Below are 23414 nucleotides of genomic sequence, written 5' to 3' on the forward strand. Positions count from 1 at the left end.
TTATGCTAGAACATATACACCCATACACATAGGATCTACATACGTTCATACATACGTCTTTTTTTATATACAGTACTGTACATCCACGTTTATCCAGACTATCTGGGACCAAAGGCAATCTGGAAAATCGAAAATCCGAATAATCCTGATAATATGGATAATAAGCGAAACAAATACTGAGTCAATTCACTTCAACGTCTTGTGAGTAAAGCTTTCTAAAACTCGATAAGAAACATTTTATGTACAGTATTACCATAATTTACTGTGAAAACTATACACGAACTGTACATTTAATCAAAACAAATAGAAAATGTTTGTCTTACTAATGGTTACTTTCTTGCTATCATAGTTAAAAATTATTATCTATGGGAATATTAAATTTTAAAAAGTTTCTACAAATCCGGTTTGGATTATCCGGAGATGCGGGTGAACGAGGGCCGGATAAACGAGGTTGTACTGTACGTAGATTAAAAACATCAAACTTGTTAAGGCATTATCTATCTATCTATCTATCTATCTATCTATCTATCTATCTATATATATATATATATATATATATATATATATATATATAAAGGATGTATGTATGTACGGTGTATGTATGTTCGAGCATAACTCTCGAATGCCTGGAGCAATTTTAATCAAACTTCGTACACGTATTACTTACAGTGAGAAAACAAACACTATGGGCGAAGCACTTTCATCCCCAGAAAGGTCGCAGGAGGATGATATATAAAAAGTAATGTATGTAGGTGTGTCTATGTATCTATTTATTGTCTAGCATAACTTTGGAACGCCCGGAGCAATTTTAACGAAATTTGGTACACATATTACTTACAACCAGGAAAAAATGCTGTAGGAGTGAGATACACTTATCATCCCCAAGAGGGTCACAGAGGAATGACATATACAAATATTTTTTCTAATCGAAAATGACTGGTATTAGTGTCGAATTCTTAGTTTTCGGGGTCACGGAGATAAATGGTGACAATCCAGATATCGTTTCAGTCTCAGTGGAGGTCAAATACCCCTACCATCCCTAGGAGGTTCACAGGAGGAATGACGTACAAATAATCGAAAATGAGCGATATTTGTTTGGAATCCATGGTTTTCGGGGCTGTGGAGATGAATGGTGCAATACCCGATGGCGTTTCTGTCCAAATGTGGCTAAGAAACCCCTATCAACCCTTCGGGGTCACATGGGGGATGACATGTATAGTCGGGATGAACCGTATAATCAATCATTGAAATGTATATTGATAGGGTAGTTGGAAGTTCAAATATTTTTATAAACCTGATCTCCCCGCTCGAAGGACGGGCATTTCAGCTAGTTTAACCAAAAAACTACAAACCAGGGACATACACAAGCGATAGGTTCTGGTGTTCCGGACTCAGGTCCCCCCAAAAGCTGCTTTTCTGTCAATTTAGTCTAATTTTAGGGGCGACTTTACAAATTTTAAAATCCCTTTTCCTCAAACTGAAATTGGACCCCCCCTCTAGAAAGAAATTGTTGCGTATGCGCCTGATACAAACAGTAGAGGGAAAGTGGGTTGGATTGATTGTTACTACCGTTTTAAGAGTGATTCGTCCAATTAAATAGTGATATTTATTGGTTAAGCTCAATTTAGATGACAATCATTTTCTCCTCTGCATCGATCGGCATCAGAGTGGATAAATTTCGAAATAAATTCCAGCGAAAAATTGTAAGGGTGCTGAACGCCTATCAAAAATCCTATATAAATGTTTGATCCTACAAGCAACCATCTACTTAGTTAATTATTAGTGTTTAACGTTTCTTTTCAGCACCGAGGCTTTATGCAACTTGGACCTACAGTTTGAGATGGGATCCGAACCACCGCAATGCGCTTAAACTTAAAACCTCTCCCACTGGGAATCGGACCCGGGACTTCCTGTGTAGCAGACATCTCCTAGGCACTAGACCTGTCTCAAATCCAGTCTCATGTGTAATTATAATATGCGCTTATCCTAGACACTTTTGTCCGATTATCAAATGAAAACCACCGATTAAGTTGAAAATTAGGTATATGTATACAGTTACAGCAGTAATGAAAGTGATGTTTAATTTTGTATAGGTGAAAATTCTTTACATCTCCGTAACATGCAAAACAATATGTTCAAATAATATTTCTAACTTTAAATAAACCACTTGTAGACCTTGTAAACATATTTTATATTTAACTCAATAGTCGTAACAAGGTACAACACTTTTTAGTAAAAACACTGTATAAGATGTAAAGTTTCAATACTATAACAGTATCTTCATCACACACATAAACATGCAAACACAGTATAAACATGCGAACACATAAGAACACAGTATCTTCATAAACACACTTATCTAGTGTGGATAAGTGTGTTTAAGTCTGATGAAGATACTGTTATAGCATTGAAACGTTACATCTTATACAGTATTTTTACTAGAAAGTGTTGTACCTTGTCACGACTATTGAGTTAAATATTTCTAGTGTTAGTAGAAACTACATTTTTTGTGAGGACCCTGCTATGATCCAAGCTCCCAGCAAGTGCGCCTTGTGGACAAATATCGTGTAGTTTTCTCTAGTTATTTCCGGCTGCTCCCACTTTCTTCATTTCACCATTATCGTCTTCTTTCTTAAATTTGTTACATAATCATTGAAAAAAAATCAAAATGTTGTTTCTACTCTTTCTACATCTCGTGGTGTAGGCCAATGTTGTGGTTGCAATGAGGTACCTAAAAGAACAACAAAAGCGATTCTACTAATGTAATGTCGTATAATGCATTGCCCTTCTTCTAAGATGCCTCTATTGACATGTAATGGGTTCTAATAACTTTATCAAGAACGTGGTATGTATAAGCTTTAATGTATGACATTTAACGAACACTCGTAAGACATTATACTATTTATACATGCCATTAAATTGTGTCTTTGTGACTTTATGTTTGCAATTGTAAAAAAAAAAAAAAAAAAAAAAAAAAAAAAAAAAAAAAAAAAGTACATTTTATATCTAAAAGAAGGTGACTGAATGAGAAATGGAAGAAGAATACATCTTGATTTTGAAGTTACGACTACTTTATAGATTTATAGTTTATATCTATTCTCAGGTTTTCGAAATGACTAATGAAAAATATATAACTACAGTATTAATGTAAATCAAAGAAATATGAGTCCAAATGTTAAGTTTTGTGTAAATAAATTTATAAGTACAGAAAAAGGAACATGTCATACACATCGTTATTTTAGAGAACCTGACCTATTCATTGAAAACCAAAAAGTGAAAATTGTATGTGAGAGAATAACACTTACACAAATAATAAGAGAATATATACACTTTATATATACTGTATTATAGGTAGGCAATTTGTGATACTTTTATTGAAGTTATAGTATTTGTTCCAAAGGACAAAACTGAACATGCCCATGAATATATTATAATAAAAGAAATACAAGAGAATATGAAGATAAATATGTGAGTAATGTATTGGCTTATTGTATATTATTTAATATTAAAAAGAATGTAAATGTATGTCGAGGAAATATCTTGTAAAGAACACACTGCGTTTCTTTACTAATATGACCGCAAAAGGGGGTAACCGTAGCAAATATTGTTGGAAAACGGGTCTTTGGCGAGCCAGTTTATTTCCATTCTTTATTTATTTTGTTTATTCAGTTGTGAGTATTTCAAGTTTGAACTTACCGACGAAGTGCCTGTGGTGTACCATCATGTAAGTACCCCACTATGAGAGGGATACACTTTACACAAAGCTCTTTCAATTTTCAAAGGGCCTGTGACACATCCATAAGGCGTCTGGGCCACAACAATCGATTTTGATGAAACTTGGTAGACTAATAGGATACTTTGCAAAACTAATGTAACTAGCAGGAATTTGTCGAAAAAACTGTAGTTTCTGAGATACAGTCAATTCATTAAAGACGAAATTTGTCGTGATATCTCGGGAACGGCTCCACGGAAAACAAGCAAATTTTGCAAGCCATAGTAGATACATGATAGCTTTAAAAATAATTAAAACAAATTGTCTGCACCTGCGCAGAACTGCGCAAATAATTGTGCACATGCGCATATCTTGAAAACGTGAAGACTGTAATATATTTTTATCTTCCTTAGTTTGAACTACATGACAAGTATAACATAATGGAAGAAAAAACTACACTCAAATCTGAGCGTTTTCAAGCAATTGAAGTGAGATGATGTTGGGGTGGTCTGCCCCCGGACACCCGCCTCTAGTTACGCACTTTGTCTGGCTTCTCAGTCATACATTTCCATTACACCTGTGTAGAAGCCATATAGTTAATGTTAATAGTCGCCATATTCGGGGTGTAGTGATATCAAGTACTGTAAGTCATCAATGTTACACAACAGTAACACAGTATTAAGAGAGCATAAGGAAATACTATCAGGCCTTTATAGTCGCGGTCTATTCGAACACATCAGTGTGATGCAGGCATCTATGCTTCAAAGAAACGTGCCAAAATCATAGGTCATAAGGTTTACTTATATATAGTTAGTGTGGCCATGAGGCGAAACCTTTGGTGTTTCTCATCTCGTTGCGTGAAACAGTCTCGTCGCAAACATGAGATGCTGGTGTCGTCTCGTGTCTTTGTCTCGAAGCCTGTGCCTGGTATCGTGTCGTCTCGTAGAACATTACGAGACAAAACTCGTGATAAAAATGAAGGGAAAACCGACTATATGCTAGTCATAACCCGAACAAGCCTGCGTAACTACCGTCGCGGATCTCTTTCGTTAGCCTTTGCTTTATACAACTGAGTAGTATTGCTACGAGAGGAGACGGGATATTGGGGCTGTCGCATCTCGTCTCCTTACAACACTGTCGCGTGTTTCGTCTTGCAAATAATAGACAGGTCTCGTCTCGTAGTGTTTGCTCGTTATCGAGACGAGACGAGACATGAAAAAGGGTTCGTCTCGTGGCAACACTAACTATATATAGTTAACCCTATGGGCTATGATTTTGGCATGTTTCTTTGATGCATAGATGCCTGCATCACACTGATGTGTTCCAATAGACCGCGATCACAGGCCTGATAGTGTATCCTTACGCTCTGCGCAGGTGCAGACAATTCGTTTTAATTTCGTTTCAAAGCTATCATGTATCTACTATGGCTTGCCAAGTTTGCTTGTTTTTGGTGGAGCCGTTCCCGAAATAGCACGACAAATGTCATTTTTAATGAATCGACTGGTTCTGAATCGAATCTCAGAAACTACAACTTTTTCGACAAATTCTTGCTAGTTACTTAGTTTTGCAGTGTCCTATTAATCTACCAAGTTTCATCAAAATCGGTTGTTGTGACCTAGACACCTTATGGATGTGTCACAGGCCCTTTAAAAGTAGTGGAAGAAATAATAAAAAAGAACTTGAACCATATAAATATTGTTACTTTTCTATTTCAACAAAAACGAAGTTACAACTGTGCTGACGACCTTTACGGGGATGGAGATTTCGCAAGTTTGGTTGGTCCTCGCATAGAATTTGTATGAAAGACCATGAAATCTACGAGCAGCCCTGTCTATGGCTGACCTAATTCATTAAGCGGATGTCAGCTTTCTTTTTAATATTTTCGAAATAAACCAATATATGTATTCCTTATTATAAGTAGAAGAATGCAGTTGGTAATAAGTTAATAAAAAAAGTCTTCAATAAGAAGTTATAATCTTTAACAGAAAATGGATAAGGAAAGTAAGAAGAAACGCAATTATTATAGCAATAATAACATCGTTAATAAGTAAGCAGTAGTTAGTATAATCATGACTTGTTTACAAACACGTATCTTGAGATCTTTTTTGAGTACTCTATTTAGAAAGTTTAGAATATTTAGTTTGTTTTTTTTTTTCATATAGTTCACTGAGAGTCAGCTTTGCTGGGTTCTTAGATTGTAGGAACTTTGCCCATATTACAAGTAACTTTAGTCCTCTTGACCTGATTTACAGTCGTGAAATTTAAAACCGAAAGTTATAACAGAAGAAATTGTTTTACGACTATAAATTTTGGTATTTCTTTTTTGTATGATCTTGTACTGAGTGTGAAATTCTAATTTGTAATTGGGAAAGTTGTGAATATTTGAAAGAATGTGAAGAAATATTTTTTCATAGCCTTGTAAATAATAAATAAAGTTAATATTTTAAGTAAACACTTTTGTAATTTTCTTTAAAAAGATTCTAAAGTGACGGCTTATATTTTATGTCCCTATTCAAATTACCCGTCCCGAAAACAGGTTCGGATTCATTTTAACCAGTTTGAAAATACTTATTACCAAGACTTTTTAATTAACTTGATTGTTATTACCTACGATTACAACTAGCATGTTCGAAAAGGTGTGTTTGTGTGTCACCTTACGAAAAGAGAAGCAAGCTGCTAGTTCGCTACTGCCAGGACAATGAATGAAAGCTGTCACTGATTATTGGCAACGAAAGATTCAGTTGTTAGTGCAGCACATTTTTTAAAAAACTAAACATGTAAACTTGTACTCGAGCATCTCATTTTATTTGGTTCGATGTGATTTATCGATTTATACATATATAATGTATTTGACAATGTTATTTATAAATCAACATTCTGGACTATATCTCATGTAATGTAGTCTTAGAATTGGTGTAATAAAGATCTTAATGACAGCGACGACGACTTCTATATAACTTTGGGGAGGCATTGAAATATGTGTAATTCCTTGTCACAAATTCGAATAAAGATATCTACATCCAGGGAGGCCAATCCCCAAGATCAGCGTGCATGGTTAATGACGATATAATTCAGTTTCACTTTTATATCAGTAAGTAGCTGTAACAAAGCATCAATTTTCATATCTACGAATAGGATATTTTACTATATGTTCTAGAAAAGTTTACATGGTTTTTCACACGCACGTATGACATTTTGTTTACCTCAATATTATCAATGGAATGATATATGTCTCGTCATTGGAAGACTGTTAGGACTACGCGTATCATTCTTGGAAATATGTGTGTCAGTGTTAAGAGAAATCAAGCAACAAAAGGTACAATCCAATTGTTAACAGTTAATATTTTTCACTTTAGTAATCTGTTATCAGAATCACAAAATTATTTTATGCACTAAGCATACAAGTTACAAAACACTAGTTACTAATGAATATTTACTAATAGATGAAAAGTGAACTTAATTATACTAATTTTCCTTTATATCCTAAACATATTTAATCCACATTAAACGTATTAACTACATAAAGAGAAACTTGCTCTGAAAACACTGGTCAACAATGAAAATGCTTCGGAGATAAAACTAACCAATCCTTACTAATTTTAGGGTGCTGATAATGAATATGAAATTAGTTTTTGAAGATTGGTTCGGGTTTCAAAGAAATACGTTATCGCCCGATGTGCTCTGCTGGGCAAATTAAGGGTTCGTGGCAACAGGAGCTGTCTACTTATTTCAATAAACTTCCATTGTTTGACGGTTAGTTTCATTGCTATCCTCAGGGACATACACAGGGGTGGGTCCTGAAGATCTTGACACCCCGACTTGTTTGTAAATTTAGTCTAATTCCAGGTGAAATTTTACAAATTTTAATATAATTTTGCTTCAAATTGTATTTGGAGTCCCGAAAAGCTTAGGGCCTCTCCCGAAATAAATTCCTGCGTAGTATCTGGCTATCCATATTACTCTCACTTTATCGTTAACAAAGAAATATCAACCACTTCACGGTTTAGTTTGTATTGAAGAGTTTGCAGAGAAAACGTGTTGTGCAACGTTCTTTTGTAGTTACAATTTGAAATCTTGGACGTAGTGGTGGTAAGATATTGGGCGGGTGGGTGGGGGTTATTATTATTAATCTTTCTATGACTATACTAAGCAGAAACATGTCGCGTAAATGTGTTTGCAGTGCAGAGCAAAATGTTGTTTTTAACGAAGTGAAGCGAAAAGTGGAATTTCGCTCCTATCATAAAGAAAACCTATCACTTGTACTTTGGCTGTAAAGTGAGAGATGTGGACAAGAAGTGAGCACCACATATATGTTATAATACTTGTTCTACAAATTTACGGGACTGGATACACGGAAAAAGGCCATGCGTGCCATTTGCAGTTCCAATGATATGGAGAGAACCGACAGATCATACTCCAAACTGCTATTTTTGCATAGTTTTTCCATTTAAAGGTCTATCCAAAAAAGAAAAAAAAGTGGACTGCTACTTATTCAAATATTCGTTGAAACGTTCGTCACTGTCCCACACTGAAGAACTAAAGGTTCCACAACTTCCCGTACCTTGCTCCGGTGTTTCCCCCGATAAAGAGCAAAAGGCGAACAATGTCGACTCACATTGTCAAATTCTGCTGCAGATTGATCGTCTTCCACCGATCCTAACCTCACAAAACCAAAATATCATTATCTATTCACCATATGATACTCAACCTGAATTAAATTACCTGGGGTTGTCAAAAAGTGGCGCAGAACTGCTGGCATCCAAACTCAAGAAGTGGGGAGCTTATTCTGAAGATCTAAAAGTGTTCGTGTTTTGAACACATCAGAATCCCTAAACAGTATTTTCAGTGGAAAGTGACATATTACGTTGTAACAATGTAGGCCTAACTGGTCTTATGAGTATACTTAACATAGACGATAATCTCGATGAATGGCGGCTATTCATAGACGCATTGAAACATTCTTCAAAAATATTCTGCGTAAACTTCCACAAATTGCTGAAACTAAAATCAGGTAAGAATCCTTATTGGCACTCAAATTCGCTAACTCCTCAATGATCCTGAATTTGATGCAGTGTTAGAAAATGAGGAGAGGATTACATGAGATTCTTTCCGAAAAGTAGTGACGAATGTTTTCGGAAAACGAGCGGTCTAAGAACAATAAGGAAGTAGAGGTGCACCAATACCTTCTACCAAACAATAGGGTGTAATGTATCACTAAAAGTACATATGTTGCAATCCCACATAGATTTCTTCCCAGAAAATTGCGGAGCAGTCATTGATGAACATGGGAAACATTTCTACCAAGTTATATATATGATGGAGAAACGATATCAGGGTTAACGAAGCAACTCTACTCTTGCCAATTGTTGTTGGACGGAAAATTCCCAATATTACCCCAATTTCCCCTTTTCTTGTACAACACACAAAAACACATATTATCATGATACCATTTGAAAGCCTGTTTTATTCTGAAGAGATTGACGTATAAGTCATGATAAGCAAATAAATAATACGGGCGGCGGTGGCTCAGTGATAGAGCGTTCACCTCTGGTGCTTGGGGTTTCGGGTTCGATCCCAGTCCCCACCAAGTGAACCTTGTGGTGGACAAACACCGTGTGCGTGAGTTTCCTCCCACTTTCTTCATTCCACCATTTCATTCATTACTCATCATCACCGTCTCCTTTAGCCTTATCGGCATAACGTGGGTGGTAAAACTCAAAGATTTCATTTCATTTCAAATAAAAAGTACTGTTCTGATACATTTGATTTTATAGTTATCTCACTTTTTTCCTATATGAAATTTGGTATTGTCTAGCAGAGCTGAGAAATATTTTTTTCCGTCACAACTATTGTAGGTATTACAATGAAACTTGGCACATGTATTACTTATAAACTACAGTAGTTTTAAAGGTATATTATATTTGGGTGCCTTTAGTCGGGGTCGTACCAGGGAGTGCTACATTTGAAAAAAGGGACTTTTGGACGGGAAATTCCCAATTTTACCTTGAATTTATTTCTTCTTATACATCATGTACACATGCCCATAGTACCATTTGCAAGCTTTGTTTATTCTGAAGTGAATGGCATATGAACCAAGATAATCGGATGAACAGAATTGAAGCAATAGCTACTTAAGTGAAAGACCAAATAGAAAATTCAGGAATCTAAGTGTCAACACTACATAACACACATTTCTATCGATTACACTTAAACTCGAACCAATTCATCATTTTATTTTCGTATTCAGCATCCTCATTTGCATAAGAAAATGTACTTTTCTTTTCCGAAGTATTAAAATAGTTAAAATTTGTTGTCCAGTGAAATTATTTGTTGGCTATCCAATAATTACAACAATCATTAGTCTTTTTGGGTTCGATTCCCAGTGAGAGGTCATTAAAATTCAAGCGCATTACGTCACGTCTCATATAACCTAAGTACAGCAATGGCATATTAAACTCCAACCACCAACATAAGTAAACATTCATTTTGAAACATAATTGTGAATTTATAAAAGTAACACATTAAAATACCCTTTCCAGCTTGCTTTCATAAATAATAATTGTTGTTCTTTTTTGTAATACTGTGGGATGATGATTGAAGAATACATCTAAAATAAAATGATAGTTCGGTGACTTATCCATTGGCAGATTTGGTAATTGGCGGATTTGTCAATTGGCAGATTTGTCCATTCTCACGATTGGCGCATTTGTTCATTTTCGCGTTTGGCAGATTTGGCAATTGGCTGATTTGTCCATTTTCACAATTGGCGCATTTGGTCATTTTCGCGTTTGGCGCATTTGGTAATTGGCAGATTTGTCCTAGACCCCATTAAATAAGATGAATACCAACCTCTGAAGAATCGAGCAAATGTGTATCAGAACAAGAATAGCTCCACTATCCTGAAGTGATATTAAACTAGAATGAAGTAAGAATACAAGATCGCTATTATGTAACGTCTAAGGAAAGCGAAACTACTACCACTCCGATATATTCTAGATAGAAGTGAAGTTGCGTAGCTGTTACCACTTACTTTACAAAGCCACCATTATTACTACCTACTGAAAATAGTGCAGTGATACAGCAAAAGATGAGAACAATATCTGCCTACAGAAAAATATGAAAATTGCATACAAACTTATTATTTGCTGAGCAAAACAATATATTTACTTTAAAAAACTAAATACTTGTGACCTTAAAGTTTTTTAATATATTGTTTTCCTCAGCAAATAATAAGTTTGTATTTAATTATATACAAAGCAAAGCTTTAATATTAAAATTGCAATAATAATTTATTATAAATTGATGATAACGAAATACTAACAAATTGTCCCATATTTCTGAAAATTCAAGTCTTTGCAGACTTCAGACTCAATCCAAGTATTAACAAAATGTGCGTTCTTCGCACAGGAACAATAAGCTTTATGGAAAATATTTAAAAGGGATATAAAATTTTCTTTTTCTATTTTCAAAATATTGACAGATGCAGTTCGATTTTACTGGATTTACATCACGCTAAAGTCGCTTCCTCTCTTATACTGCTTGTAGACGATCCAAGAAAGCTTGAACAGGTCTTGTTCAACACCATTCAAGACTATTTAATGAAAAAGACGTCATTTTTGTCTTGAATTCAATAGTTTCGTTCAAGAGATTTAGTTTCGGTCCTGTTCTAAACAATCCAATTCAAGGGTATTCAACAGCCAATCAGCGCTCGAATTGAGTGCACCAAAATACAAAAGAATTATGATGGCGTCGTGAGACAGAGCGTAATTGTTGAATAAATATCTTTTTATTACTCTTTTCCATAATTATCTGATGTGTTCAAAGTGTGGTTATAATAATAAAGGAAAGCTAATATCTGGGCTGGAAGGTATTGTTAGTATTTTTGTTGATAATATACACGATTGATGTCGTTACAGTGCTTGCATGCCCATAACTATTGTTAAATTTTGAGGCAATGATAGGTATAAGTAATAATTTGAGAATTTAATATACAAAAATGTGGGGTGTAGATTAAGAAAGAAGAGTTCATTGAAAAAAAAAATACATCTATCTGACTTTTCTTCTTTTAATAAGAGGTTTTGTACTCTTATTAATCTCGGATAATAAAAAAATAATTGCGTACAGATTGATGATGTGCTCGCAAACTGAAATACCTTGGAAACTATTACATGTTATCCAATTATTTTAATACGAATTCATACGTAGTATTTCAGGAGTTATTGCTCAAGGTGGGAGTTGCTTTCACGCGTGCAGGTTAATTTTAAGAGGACTTTCCCGTAAGGAACAAATGCGCATTCAGACATACGCCACATATACGAATGTGAGAGAAACACTAAAATCAAGAATGCTATTTAACAGTGTCAGGGCAGGAACAGAGAAAGGGGCCCACGCGAAAGTACGTCCGTCGGGAGCAGGCGCGTCATTTATAGTGTACGGAGGTTATAGTGTAAGAAACACAAGAATAAGAATATCGTAGTGCAACAAACCTTTGAAATCGTATTAACTCATTTGAACTCAACTACAGCCCTTGTAATGATTTGATATTTTTAACATTAAATTTCTAAACGTAAAATACTTATTTCCTACATTAGACCTATACAGGCATGTTCCGATAGTGGAAATTATTATCCCAAACAATCCTCTTTCATACGCACTCACATATTTTAACAGTAATATTACAATTTGTTTACGGGTTTCTTAACCACTACCAAATATGGGATAGGTTTGTGAAGAAAGTCTGATGCAAATATGAGCGGTAAGTCCGAAGGCTGAAAAAAAAATATCATTGCTTCGTTTGGTTTCCTGCGTTTTCAGCCTTTTCTTTAAACAGTCTTCGATACCATAGCATAAATAAAATCAAAAGGCAGTCATTGCCTCGTGATACATTTTGGGAAACAGTTCGATTTTTCTTTTTGAGTGTAATTCTGCCATCAGTACGCCATTTGAAGAATCAGATTTTTAAAAAGCTTAGTAGTTACAGGGATTTTATATCTAAGCAGCACTTTACTCTTTTAACTTAAGCTAACCTAAACCGCATTTAATGTAAAAGGGGCAAAACACTTCGTAAAAATTTTAAGGGGGTTGCTACAAAATCAATTGGCCTGTTTTCTAAATGATTTAATATACCGGTAATCTATTAAATTCCAAATGCCTGCAGCAAGTTAGGAAAGATATGCTAATATTATATCTATTCATGAGCAGGTCTGAACTAAATCAGTTGGCAGTTTCGCTTTCATTTGTTTTCATAGTTTCAGTCTTGTTGGCCTGCCACCTATCAACAAGTATATAAAACATGATTCAATACCTCTATGATCGTGTAAAAGTTGTTCAAGACCATTCGAGACTCTTGTTCAAGTGTCTTGAACAATACTCCTTTGAACGTGTAAATTTGATGTACTGAATGGTCTTGTTCCAGCTTTCTTGGATCGTCTACAAGTAGCATTAGGAATAACATTTCGTAAAACTCTATCTCATCGCAGTCTAGCTTATAAGGGGAATATTTGTATAGAATTTCAAGGTTATATCTTTAATAGTTTCGGAGATTTCGAGAGAAAAAAAAAACTTCCCACTCTTCCTTTCTCTTATTTACAAGTCGCGCCTGGCATAATCATATCTTATCTACAGTGTAGAGTGCAAGGAAAATGCTTACAAAAATGTTCACGGTTCTACGCCTAACAATTTCGGAGATATGGTGATAAGTGAATCGATAACTGAATTCCCTTCTTATGTATACGAACCGATATTTGTCAATTTTACGTAAACACATGAAAAATGTATTGCTTACCAGATTAATATGACGTTGAGACCACCTTTCGCCCTCAGAACAGCTCTGATGCGACGTGGAATGGAGTCACTGAATCCATTAATCACTCACTTCCGTGGGGGAAGTTGAGGCGGAAATCTGCGTTGGATTCACGTCTCCAAAACAGACCAGAAATGTTCAATTAGGCAGGCCAAGGGAAGTGTTCAAATTCATCTCAACGCTCTTCAAACCACGCCAGACGTCGTTGCCCGAAAAACAGTCTGGAGCATAGGATGCACAGTTCCTTAAAATAATGACACCCACGGACAATGACACGACCGATAAGTGTCAGCACAGGTCCACAGCATCACAAAGCATCCATCATGGGTTAGGGAGAGTCACTGCGAATTATACGTTTCTTCGGGTGTCTTCCATACATTAACATGACCCGTAGTTTGAAATAAGGTGAACGATGACTCACCCGACCATATCACATGTTTCTAGTCATCAATGGTCCATATTGCATGTTCGCGGCACCATTGTCATCGTGTTAAAGCATGGTAGTTTCTTATCAACGGTTTCGCTCGTGCAACCCGACCTCGCATGTCCATGTAATATAACTGCGGCGGACTGTGATTACTGACACAGGCAATGGAAGGTTTTGTTTCAATTCTTTCGTCACTAGTACTGCAGTCGCCCGAGGATTTTGAGTGGTTGGAGGGATTTAACACAGAGGTTCCTTCCGATCACTGTTCCTCTTAGCCGGTGTGGTTTTGCCGTGAAATTTCTAGGCTATTATATTTTAGATACTGTCCCTTCGACACATTCAATACATATACCACTTACGTCACGCTCGCACTACATAATAGGGCGCCAACAATATCTTTGAAAATTGTAAGGCTCGCACATTTTACACTACCACAATTTGGTCGTTTCATTGCACATACCATTCTACTGCTCCTCACGTAGTATGGGGCTTGCGCTAACAAACCACCAAAAATGGCTCGGTGCTCCATTTGCCACCTGACATTGCCAACCCAAACATCTGACGTGTTTGCAAGTCCAGGTATTTCCATTAAACTGATAAAGATTATATAATTCGGGATTTCCGACTATAAGACATCCTGTACAAGAATTGTACTAAAGTTCCAGTACTTCAATTTGTTAGAAAGCCCTTATAGTGCTGTTTATACACTTTTCATTGTAACTACACAATCATGAAAATAGGTAATTCTGCATTAAATACTTGCAAAGAACAAGAGTCAATTTTTGCCAGTTGCACCACACAAATATCTTTAAGAAAACCTACATAAACAAGGACTGAAGTAAATTATCAGGGATCATGACTGAGTTTTATTGCAAAGTTTTGTGCGAATCGTTTAGTGAAGTGTTATTGTCCCACTATAAATAAACTAGGATTAGAAAATCCTAACACATTAACATTTACTCACAAAATTTATTTCCATATCAACTGTATACATTATACAATTTGTGTACATCTCCAGTGCATCTCAAAAAATAATTGCTCAGGATTACTATTTCAATATATAGCGAGTTGACATTTTAAAACGAGTGAACTACTTACATATATATATTTACATTTAGCAGTACTAAGAATTCGTAATGTTATACTCATCGAAATTTGGCATCTAAATACACAACAGAAAATATAACTTAGACATTAGTGATTTTTCATCATCGTGTAGTGGAACACAACATAAATTGGTAACTGGGTAAATTATGGTTTCTGTCTTACACGTAAGTATTCAAAGATCTATAAATGAACGAAACAATAAAAATTGCATGAGAGGATTACAAGTCACAAAACATACACTTCCTATATATATACGTCAAAATTGTTAGAACGGAAACAAACAAAATCTCCAAAAACAATTCCATTTTTAACTTTGGCACATTTATAAATTGTTATTGTAAAGTAGATTATAAATTACCAAATCCACTAATCCACAAAGATAGAAGGTACACGGACGCCTGAGTTCTGTGAGTTATGTATAAAATTTACAGTATTTTAACATTAGTGTCGAATCGCTGTCAGTATATTCGCTGTATCAATTCCATCACAAAATCTCAGTGATTTCAATGTGTAGTGCAGACTAGATCAACTGTTTCGAAGTTTATCATAAAAACACAGTGACGTTTACCGAACATTCTTTCTGTTCCAATGAAATGAATAAAATTTTGGAACTTCCGTGAACTTCGAGCCTGTCATTCTTCTGTATAAAGTTGTACATTTTAACATTTTCCTGTTATTCATACATATGAGAGAAATATTATATATATATACACACAACATAGAATCAAGATCTTACAAATAAAATGAAACCACATTATTACGTTCTAGGATTTCTCGTAGACTGAACACATTAGATGACAAGAATCGAGACCGCATTAAACTACCAAGATTTTAGGGTTTGAATATCTGAAAGTAATGACTACTACAGTATATTTCTACTTTAGAAGAAACAAATTATTTCATGACAGCATTTTTAGTTTCAAATAACACTGAACTAAAATACTCAAAATATTGACAAATAGATTTGTTTCCGAATAAATACGTAAAAGAAAAAAATATACACTGTTTCAATTCAAACTGAAAATATTAACAGCAATTCGCATATGCATTGGGAATCTCAAATTTTACTTTATTGAGCCTTAATAACCCAAATAATCGAATTGTGTTCAACATAGTTATAAACTGTAGTTTCTAACGCGTTCATTGATCAGGTGTCTAACGAGATAACACTATTATTTTACCTTCTTAAGTCTTAATTTCTTTTATTGTAATAACACCTGTCACTTAATTTTTCTCTAAAATGTTAATATGCACAAAACGTCGCGCTGAAGGAATTAAGTGTAAGGAACAAATATTTAGTGTTATAATTTTCTAAAAACATTTTCAGGTGTTAGAAATTTGGTCTCCATAAGGCACTTTCTAACCTGACACATGAAGTAGGAATTCTTTATTTCATTTTGTTACAATAAAACAGCATCGGTCCACAGAAGCACAAACTAGAAAATTATGTGTAATAAAATAATAATGCTTTACTCAGTTTGCAACATATTGAACTGCACTCAAGAACAGCGATTATGTTGAACTGGAAACCAGTCACCAGTTATTGTCAACCATGTGGTAAGTTCCACCTCTACACAACTGTGTAACACCTTTATTATATACATAGAACGTCTCAAATAAAATGAGTAAAACATACAACACATGAAAATACACTATCAGACGAAATTCTGAACGACAAATGACTATAATACATTTACTTACAAATGAATGTAAGTCAATACACTTGAATACCAATCGTTCATAATTTCTCATTCATATTAAGATTCCAAATACACATAGTCATTAAAGTTAGTTAACCACACAACACATAGTCATCATATTTCATATCATACGTTCTTTTCACAATCACGTTGAAATGAAATTAAACTTATACAGATTTTATTCCTTACTACGAGAGTTGACTAACAAGCGATGCCTCCATGGCTGTAATCTTTTCTTTATTTGTTAACCGATTTTCAAACTTCTCTGGGTACCTGATAGGTACATTTGTCCTGTATGTAATGCACTATTCACTTTTCGACATAATTCCTATCCCTTTCCACGCATTTGCGCCAACGCTTGACTAGTCGGCCAAACCTGTCAGGGAAGAATTATGGTGATTGTTGTTGACACCAGGATTGAACGGCACCTTTCACCTTGACATCAGAGCAAAAGTGATTTCCCTTAAGGAGCACTTTCATCTTTGAAAAGAAGTAAAAGGTCAGGTCTACTGTGGGTGCGGTAAAACCTCCTTAAACTGCAGGAGCTGGAACTCGTCTTGTTTCGCGGCTCGTGTGTGCACGAGCAAGTGTTATTATGCTGCACAATACGGTCCTAATCGCTCTAAACGCGTCGCAACCTTGCGCGGAGCTTCTCCATAGTTTCAAAGCGTTAACGATTCATCATAGTTCCCTGTTTCAAGAAGTCAACGAGCACACCTTGAAAATCCCATAACATTATCGCCATGACTTTCTCTGTATATTGGACTACCTTGAACTTCTTGGGACGTGGAAATGTCTATGGCGGTACTCCAACGAGTGTTCTTGTTCTCCAGAAATACCTCTCCCTCACGCTCGTACCGGGTCAATAGATCCCTGCAAACTTGCTTCCTCTGCACTTCCTCTTGTGTCAGCATCCGCAGGATCCAACGAGCACACACCTTGTGATAATTCAGCACCTCGGTTCGATAAGGTGCACTTTTTCTTTATTGGTACATAATGAGTTCTGTGGTAATCGGTCGCTGTTTGATTCGACGGTTACTGCGAATCATTTCGTCGACACGGTTTCGATGATCCTCATCTCATGCGGTGAGAGGTCATCACTACGAGGTTGATCAAGCACACTAGAGGTAGTCGGATTTGCTTCTTGCAACTGCCTGGCCCATCGACTCACCGTACTGATGTTAACGGTAGCGTCGCCATAAACAGTTACCATTATGCAATGAATCTGGATAGGCTTTCAACCTTCAGCTGTCAAACTCAACGACGACTCGTTACTTTAAACTCAACCTCATTTCCGCCATCGTTTTCAGTTACCAGCACATTAATGACATCTGAAAGAAAAAGCACATTACAGAAAGGACAACTCTAGCTACTAGATTTATAAAAAAGTTTTTTACATTTGGTTAACAAAGTTACAGCCATGGAGACATTACTTTCCAATCAAACCTCTTATTTCGAAAACTTCGGAAGCTGATTTATTACATCAAATGTTTCCAAAAAACTTTAACATGAGCCAAAGAATGTCTGAGTTTTAAGGATCGAAAGAGTAGAACAATAAGTCTTTGGGGAAACCTTGATCAATGTAAGATCTAGCAAAAGCAGTTTGAAAATTTACACATAAATTCATATTCACTTTTTCAAAACAAAAAATTTCAGAATTGTTCAGCAGCTCCGAGGCAACTTCTATAACGAAGGTTAGATCCCTGATTTGAATAATGAAAGTAATAATTTCGAACTCTACACAATTCGGACAAGCATTTTACGAAGTTGGTTCAAAATATAATGTTAGCTTACTTAATACAATTTACTTCTTTCATTACAAATCACAAATTTTAATATCTTGTCAAACCCTTATAACATTTCATGGTTTTTTAAAGTTGTGTCGTACAGATTTTCGGATGATTGATTTTTCTTATCAGAAATATAGTTCATGTGAACGATAAATAGATGTTGATCTCCATTATACTAACAGAAGAACCACAAATTAAATACAAGAGCATAAAGCAACACAGGTAAAAAAAAAAAAGTATATTTGTTTCTTTACGTATATAGAATAGAAATAAGTTTTAACTTTAATAATACATCAGTAATATCAGCACTGATTTAACTTTTTACTGGAAATATTTGTGACAAACTTTAATTAAAATATTTAAGTGTAAAAAGGGAATGATACAAACTAATTCCAGGAAAAAATAACCAAGACCACGAAATATTTGTAGCTATATTTTTTGTTACGTACAGTACTATCAGTCTTGCTTCTAGAACGTTATATAATGATAAAATCTATAGGTAACGTCATTCGTAAATTTATGGAATTAGATTCATTACTGGGTCAGCGAAATAATGCTTCATTCAGCCCACGAGAAAAAAATAAACTGTTACGAATTCAGTACTGTTGAAACAAATTCTGTATAAAATCTTTATATAGACACTCACACTTCTTGTCTCCTAGAAAATCAAGATAGTGACAAAAATTACGGGAAAGAATTTTCCTGGTTTTCCAGAAAATTTTTGATTTTTTTTTCCTCATATGTAAATAGCTCATGAACATTATTTACAGGTGTGAACGAAGTCAACCATCGGAAATTCGTAGTTTCACAATTCCCGAAAGTGCCTTCCGGTTGCTCACATAAAAACTAATAGCTTAACATTTATACCTCTAACTAAAGGATTAGTTTAACGAACCACAAACGAGATAATAGCTGCTAAGTTGATGTAAGAAAGGAACGTAAATAGAGATGGAAGATCCCCGAGACCCCCCCCCCTCACTTGGTGTTTATTTACCATAAAACTCATATCGTGCATCCATGGGTAAACACAGAAACCTTGACCGCAAAACTGAACGCTCTACCGACTACGCCAGCAACTTTGTGTTTAATGTTAGTATTTCGAACTCAAAATCTGAAATATGATCGATCGCTTGAATCAGTTTCCTTCATTCAACATAACACGTGATAATGAATCGTCAGAAAGGAGGAGTCTGTTGGTTCTGCTATTACCAAACCTAAGAACCTTTGCGAAAAACAATATATCGAACAGAGAACATGGTGGAGATCCCATTTGCGATTCTTATCCTATAGTGAAGGTATGAAAAAATCAACATCAACAAGAGAATTGCGTATCACGAAATTTCGCTACTTCCACAGTGTACTGGAAATAAAAGAATATTATTTTATGATGATTTAAATCGCAAATATCTTACCGTCCCTTTTTCTGTTCTTTCATTTTACTGAGAACTGATAAAGAAATCCAGTATTTTTACGTATTTTTGGAGAGGGATGCTAGCAGGGCGTAACCATGTGGGCAGACCCTTCAACCTCCAGAACAGGTTTTGCTTCCCCCTCCCCTACTCACAGCCGCATTTCAGTTACAAAATTTCTTTTACATGTCTTTTCTAAAAAAAAAGATCTTGTTTTATAAAACTTTGAACATTTTGTATTGCCAGTGAAAAATCTTACAAAAATTTGGCTCAAAGAATGACTGAAGAGAACGAAAATTTATTTAAAGTTATATACCATAAATATTGTTCACAAATTGCTGCGTCATTTTTAATGTCAGAATAAGCTTACAATCAAAACAATCTTTTTTTTTTAAAAAAAAAAGAAAGAAAAACGTACTACGAATCATCAACAAATTACAAATGTGTAATTATTAATGGAAAATGACGAAATATGTCCCTATAAATGTATAACAATAAATATTGCATTATAAACACAAAGTAGAAAATACAATTTGGTACCTATGAATGTATCAGATATTTAGTGACCAAGAGTCCGATGAAATTGGTCCGGCCATCCAAAGAGTAACCCAACGCATACGTTAATGTGAATTTTTATCAGCTAATTTTCGTATACTCGTACACATTTCCGATATAAACCTCTTTGCGTATTAAAATACATTACAATGAAAACACACACGCTCAAATATGTTTAACCGTATTCCAAATCCTTTGATTTGGGTAAGAAGCTACCCTCACTTGAAGCAGGACAGGAAGCTCCGATAAAATCGAAACTAATAGGGATGAAATAGGACGAAGTTTGGAATTATGCGTACGTCGAAAATGAATTTACCATTCGATCGTTAACCCAAATTCATTATGTGAATGTTTCACTAACATGATATTTCACTGCACAAGCATCAGCAAAATATAATGTGCATAATTACAGAACATAAGTCTGTTACACGTCAATAATGGAAAGCACAAGTTAAGATTCTTTAAGTTTCAAGTCGCCAATTAAAAAACATTCAATAAGATCTGAAATAGTTTTAAAATATATTTTAAATGTTTATAAAATCTCACTCTTAGCAAAACGAAATTCCCTGATTCTCAGCAGAATTCTCTGACATTTCCTGGTTTGTCGCCTCCCTGAAAATCATACGTTTGAAGAAACTGTACTAATAGGAGTAAAGCTGAATATTTAATCCGATTTTATAAATTTTAGCAAACTCAAAGTATACCAAAACTTCATCTAAGTTTGCTGTCTATTTATTCACTTAAATTCATTCTGTTACAATGCATCCTTCTTTTGTTGTACTTACTAATATTGTTCATACTCGACCAAGATTCAATAATATGAAGAACAATTCTGAAGCATCATAGCGCACGTATCTTGAGACTACGTAGAAAACACGTTTGTTCACGTAGTTTCAACTATGTGCGCCACAAGGGACAGTACAGACATTATTGCCAATCTTGCTGAAACATTCATTATTTAGAATATTGTATTTCATTCTCTGAAGAAAGAAAAAAAAAAAAAAAAAAACATATTTTGAAATCACGGACAACTATACTCAAGCTGTGTCATACAGTCCGAAGGTTTGTTTAGATAGTTTGCAGGTAAAGAAAACAGAACATTTTATACAGTCTGCCTATAAAATAGACTACTTTCTTTTGTCGATGACTATACAACTAGTTGTATTGGGAATTAACTTTTAGAAATCGGTGCTTACATAACCAAATTAGCAAAAATTAATATCTTAATAACATAGACCTAGCGTTACTGCAATACCGTGGTCGACACTATACGTTAACAACGTCGTGATAACCGTTAATTGTGGGGAACAACAATACAATACAGATTTTGCAATTATTAGCTCCAGGTTTACATACCTGTGGAAACCGAAATATGACTAGCTGCGACTGGCCATGAACTTTTCAGTAATACGAAAAGACCATTAGAAATATCTGTAGTATTGTTTCTGCAGTAACCATACACATTACATTATGGATATATTTACTTTGGCACTACTACATTTGAACTAAATGATATCTACGAATATTGAGCGTTCAAAATATAACTTGAATTGAGGAAACTACACAAGTTATCTGACTTACACTATGTATTAGAAAATTTGAGCAGACTAAAACTATGACTACACGAAAGCAAGCGAAAACAGAAAGGTACATACGTTCATTGCTAAGTACATTGACACTTAAATTAGTGGTGTTGAGCTTCTACGTACAATCCTTAAAATTGTCCTTTCCTTTACCTGTACCGAACTTCTGTTAAGCACGTATCTACATACATATAGATACTAGGTAAGCAGATGCATATTTATTAATGTAACTGCTTTTCCCTATCGAATACAGTACCCACGACTTTGCACAATAAGCAAACAACAGCATGAGAAACAAAGCAAATGATCAATTTTGCAGTTCGAAAAAATTAATGTTTGGAGGAAATCTATGCAAGCAGCCTTTGTCTACCTTCAAACCTGAGCTGCTGCCAAAAGTGTTTTATCGCTACTAAGTGAAGTAACATTAATGGTGTTCATTGAACAATGTACGAATGCTAAAACTTCAAATCTTAAGATCACATGGGGAACCTATTATCTATTGTAAAAATGATTAACCTGATATTCTATGAATACGTGAGCTTTCAACTTTTTATCCTATGTGAATCTAGAGATATAAAAAAATTCTATTTATCATCTGAAAGGAAGGGAAAACGGGATTATTTACTTTTAAAACGATTCAATAGTTTGTATACGGGTATTATTTAGAAGTTTTACGGCAGTCAACATAAAATACAATTATTTTGATGAGGAGACCCTTCTCCAAATCAAAGTCTTGGTGATGCTACTGCATTAAACAACCATGAACTGACAGAATAGGATTCATGACCCCATGTTCCATAGAGAAATATGTTGTTCGAAGAAACGTATAAATTACTCTACGTTACCTGCATTAATTATTGTAATACTACGTCAGTTTGGGCACTCCACTTATTCTAGCATAAGTTTTCAACACAAACAAATACAAAGAAGCTTAACTCAGTTTGTTAGAAAACATCTGTAACTATAACCACTTGTAAAGTACTTCCTTCCTGCTGCAACTAGGAACAATTCTGGAGGGTTCCCGCACTCATACACAGGTACAGAAAAATATCTCGGCGTCACTGCCATGAATAATACTTTAACAGAATGTTGTAAATACAGCATATATAATTATGGTCAACAGTTGATTTCCGTTAAAGAAAACTATATTACCCACATTTTTGTTACTTGTTCAATGCTTTCAATACTGTTTGCTCCCTTTTAGACATGAAGTTCTTAAAAGCTTGCCTATCCTCTCCAAAGTTTTTCCTAAAGAATAAACCTTTGAGTATTACTGTACATACATAAATATGTAATTAATTTTTGCTATAAGTACTTCAGACACTGACA

At 34.9% G+C, this 23414-nt stretch overlaps 1 protein-coding gene across 1 annotated transcript in view; it reads right to left on the reverse strand.

Moving 5' to 3' along the window:
• Window positions 1-14875: 14875 nt before the first annotated feature.
• Wsck (tyrosine-protein kinase Wsck) overlaps window positions 14876-23414 on the reverse strand; it is a 176174-nt gene continuing 167635 nt past the window's right edge. Inside the window, exon 16 of the transcript XR_014131908.1 lies at window positions 14876-18079. The gene's annotated coding sequence lies outside the window, so the exon portion shown is untranslated. The remainder of the gene's footprint in view (window positions 18080-23414) is intronic.

This window comes from Thermobia domestica, chromosome 6, assembly GCF_964235325.1.
Source record: "Thermobia domestica chromosome 6, izTheDome1.hap1.1, whole genome shotgun sequence".
In the NCBI taxonomy this organism is placed as follows: Eukaryota; Metazoa; Arthropoda; class Insecta; order Zygentoma; family Lepismatidae; genus Thermobia; species Thermobia domestica.